Here is a 4,634-nt window from a genome sequence, read left to right on the forward strand (position 1 = left end):
CTGAATAACCAGTTGTCTAGTATCTATGTTTGTATATTCCTAGCCCCTACCTCCCATTTCCCCTCAAATATCCTATGTCCCCAGGAAATAAGAGAAAGTGAGAATAGGTGAGGTAAAATACGTTTTCATCAACTTTTTGAGTCATGTTATGTTTATTCCGATGGACTTCCTCAGTGAGAAACACACCTCAGTTACACAAGCAAGGAGCCAATCCTAAATTATTGATGCAAAGATTGGACAAAGGTGGCAGAAGGAAAAAAGGTTATGTGTCAGACTGCTAGCCTTCCAACTCCCTCTCACATCTGGCAGTATTATTTCTGCAGACTCGAGGACACGCCTGGAAAAGGCAGCTGGCCCTCAGGAGAGGATTCAGAAGCTCCCTGCACCATTTTTTCTACATGTGCAGGCGCACTCTCTTCTTTCCCTTTCTTTTTCTTATTTGCTTATTTATTGGCTGAGAGAGTCACATCCAATTGTAGATTCTTTCTTCAAATGTTCTGTTATAGAGATTTCCACAATTATGCAAAAGTAACAAGAAGCATATAACGAATCCCTGTGTATGTATTACCAGCTTCAGGTGTTATCAGAGTTATGCTATTTTGTTTTCTCTGTTCTCCACCCCTAATCCCCCTGCTGCCCAAAGTTTTTCTGGAGCATTTTAAAGCAAATCCCAATATTTCACTCTTTTATATATCATATGTCTACCTACAAGATAAATACTTTTTTAAAAACCTAACCAAATTTCCTTATTATATTTCCCCAAATTAACAATAATTATTTGATATCACTGAATACCCAGTTTTAACATTTCTCAAAAAATATCTTCTTACCGTCATTTTGTTCAAATAGGCTCCAACTAAGGTCTACATGGTGCATTTGGCTGAAGAATATCATAAGCTCTTTCAATATGTGCTGTTCCCCTCTCTCTTTCTGTTTTCACACCATATGTCTAGCCGTCTCTTCCCTACAGTCCATCTTGCTGAATTGCATCCTCAAGATTGTCAAAAGTTCAGAAAAAAAAAGAAGTAAAACCAATGAATCACTGAAGTAGTAATTAGTAAAAATTTATTGTGCACACACCAAAAAGACAGTTTGCAAACTGAAAGCACACAAATCAAAATTTGGAATGCAGTTCAGTGCTCTAGTATCTATTATAAAGCAGATTATATAGTGTGGAGACAGCAACTGTTTATTCTTCACAGTGGTTGATCTCAATATTAAAGTTTTCTTAAGTGAAGAATTGGTTAGTAGTTACCTCATACTAATTTGGAGGAACAATTTTTTTATTATTTTATTTTTTATTAAAATGTTAATATATAGTATTATAATAGTTTCAGATGTACAACATAGTTATTCAACATTTCTGTACCTACTGAAGTGATCACTTCTGAAAGTCTAGTCACCATCTGTCACCGTACAAGGTTATTATGATACTATTGACTATGTTCCCTATGCTGTACATTGCATCCTGTGACTTATTTATTTTGTACCTGGAAATTTGTTCTTTTTATTCTCATTTACCTTTTTCATCTTTCCTCCCCCTTCACCTCTGGCAATCATCAGTTTGTTCTCTATGTCTATGAGTCTGTTTCTGTTTTGTTTTATGAAATAAGTTAGGCAGAGAAGGACAAAAACCATATGGTTTCACTTATATGTGGAATCTAAAAAAACAAAACAAATGAATACATGAAACAAAACAGAAACAGACTCATAGACATGGAGGAGAAACTGGGGAAACAACTTAAGTTTCGTTATGATTTTCAGAAGCATAAGCAATAGGTGACCCAGGTCAAGTTAGCCTCACTTGTCTTGCAAAATAAGCTATTTAAGCTTCATTTGTATAACTAAACTGGTTTTGTCTGCTCAGGGAATTTTCAAGGTTAGTCTCTGTCTGGTTTCAACAATCTCTAAAACAATTCCTGTAAGCTGGTGGCTGCTGTTTGGATGTACAGACTTTTTAAGACTTGAAGTTTTTAGCATGCGTATTCCATAATCAGTGCTGGTAGTTCCTCTTGCACCCCTAATGTCTTGTTACCCTAGCTTTAGTGGATTTAAGATTGATCGGTAGTAGACTGTGGTATTGTCCACCAGCTTCATGATTTTAGCATTCATTTATTGCCCAGATCCATTTTTAATTAGTGGTTGCAAAATGATGGTTTTTCTAATTTGACATTTTTTTTTTGTTCTGCATTTATTAGCTAGAATTCTTTTATAACTATTTGATTAACCTGAAATACAGTTTACAGAGGAAAAGCAGAATAAATACATGATGCTTCCTCTTTATAAAGTTTCAAAGTAATTGAGAACCTACAACAAAACCCATAAGACTTTCTCCTTTATTTCAGTACTTTTCAGTCATTTATTGTCAGGGATGCATCAGCTGTCCTGTCTTCACTTGTGGGAGCTCCTCCAGCTTGACTCCTGGACACAGCTCCTTGGTCTTCGACAATGTCTCTATTTTGGGCCACAATATGATGTCTCAGGATCATCGTATGCTGTACCTGCCCTAGAATGGCTGTTTCTCTAGGATCTCCAGGTTCCTTTTAGTGAAAAAATTGCATTTGGAGATCATAGTCTGGGGACTGAGGGTGGCGAGTGTGTGTGTGTGCTCATGTGACTGTCCTGCCCTTGATTCTAGGCTTTTTTTGTGTGGCATGTATGTGTATGTTTACCATCACATTACGAGCTAATACTCACCTTTCCAAATCAAATGTTATGTTTTTAGAGGTTTTACTTAAGTCTGATTATAAAGATATATTCCTTTATTTATGTTGAAAATCTTAGTTCCTAAGAAATTTTACATAATTATTTATTTGATCTCTATCTCTCTGTCTCTCTATGTATATACATATATACAGGTATACATGCATGTGTAAACATAGGTACACATATGTTTTTCTACATATATTTCTCTTTGCGGATGGTTAAAATAATAATATCAGTAATATTATTAAAGGTAAGACTCTATGATAAAAGAAAAGTTTGTTAACTGAATGGCAAGAAGCCGTAGTGATGACAACTGACCTGAAGTTCATCAAGAGTTATCAGAAGGAGTTTCAATGACAATGACAATGGGAAAATCAAGAGGAATTAGTTTAAAGAGAGTTTAGGTTGTGTATTTACCTGACTATGAAATTGCTCTGAAATTGAAACTCTGAAACCATGTTCTTAGGGTACTTCTGTCAGTAGGATGTTTAACAATAGACAGTTATTGATGTCCAGGGTTTTAGGTGAGAAGTGATGGAAAGATGTTTGCAGCTTTTACACTTCTATGTTTTGTATAGAATATGTTTGAGTTGGCTGATTTTAACTACCTCTTGTAGGTCCGAAACTCCTTTCTGACTTGGTGTGGCATGAAAGAAGTGAAAGTGAAAAGATGATTGCAATTTTTCTAATTTCCCTCACTTTTCTCTAAGTTGTTTCACTTCTTTCAAACTCAACATGAGTTATCTTGAGAGATTATCATCTTAATAAGCATCGTAAAAAGTCAAGCCATTTATACTCTGGCTTCTTAAAACCTTTCCAGGAAATGCTCTGTTTATTTCCCTTCCTGCCAGGTGATAGTTCATCTTGTCATGACGCTGTTCATAATGTGTCTGGCGTCCCATGTCCAGGAAAAAAGAATTAATGCTGGCACGCCCAGTTATATTTAGAATGAATAACTTTCAACTTGTTTAGTAATTAAGTTACTAATGATATATATTCTACTAAGTCTGTTACTTAATAAATGGAATAATCAGCACTTAATCATAAGCCTTGCCAACTACTCTTACAAAATGTTAATTCAGTATTTTAAAGAGCTCTTTTGGAGTATTGGCTACGGCATTAATTCTAGGACTTTCCTCTGGATGAAGATTTAGTCCACTGTTGCAGCTCACCTAGAGTGGCCCCAGCTGTCAGTGGGCAGGTCTGTGTTGTTTGTTTTAGAGAAAAATGGAGAAGACCAAGCGGAATAAGGTCACTTTGCAGATTTACTAACATGCCCTGCCTGCGACCTAAAACAGGTACACCCTTCTCTCATTTAATCTCCACAGCATCACAACCCCAGGGGTAGGAGTCTGTCCTAAAGCGGAGAATTGAAACACATTAAATGATTTTCTCACCATTACAGCTAATAAGTGACAGGTAAGTTCTAATGCTGCTTTTATCATATATGTAAATGTCCCCACACCTTAGCCACCTTGCCCTGAGCCAGGCAAGAGACACCAGATCTGAGGTGGACCTCGAAGTAAGAGAAGCCAGTTAAAAACAACCATCCAAATGGGAAGATATATATGCAAGCAACGCCTCCGATAAGGGTCTAATATCCAAAATATACAAAGAACTCATACAACTCCATAATAACAAAAAACAAATGATCCAGTCAAAAAATGGGCAGAGGTCTTGTACAGACACTTCTCCCTAGAAGACATACAAATGGCCAACAAATATATGAAAAGATCTTCAACATTGCTAGCTATTAGGGAAATGCAAATGAAAATCACAATGAGATACCATCTCACACCTGTTAGAATAGCTATAATCAACTGGACAAGTAATAACAAATGCTGGAGAGGATATGGAGAAAAAGGAACCCTCATACACTGTTGGTGGGACTGAAAATTGGTACAGCCACTACGGAAAACAGTATGGAG

The sequence above is a fragment of the Pteropus alecto genome, unplaced genomic scaffold (genome assembly GCF_000325575.1).
Source record: "Pteropus alecto unplaced genomic scaffold, ASM32557v1 scaffold427, whole genome shotgun sequence".
In the NCBI taxonomy this organism is placed as follows: Eukaryota; Metazoa; Chordata; class Mammalia; order Chiroptera; family Pteropodidae; genus Pteropus; species Pteropus alecto.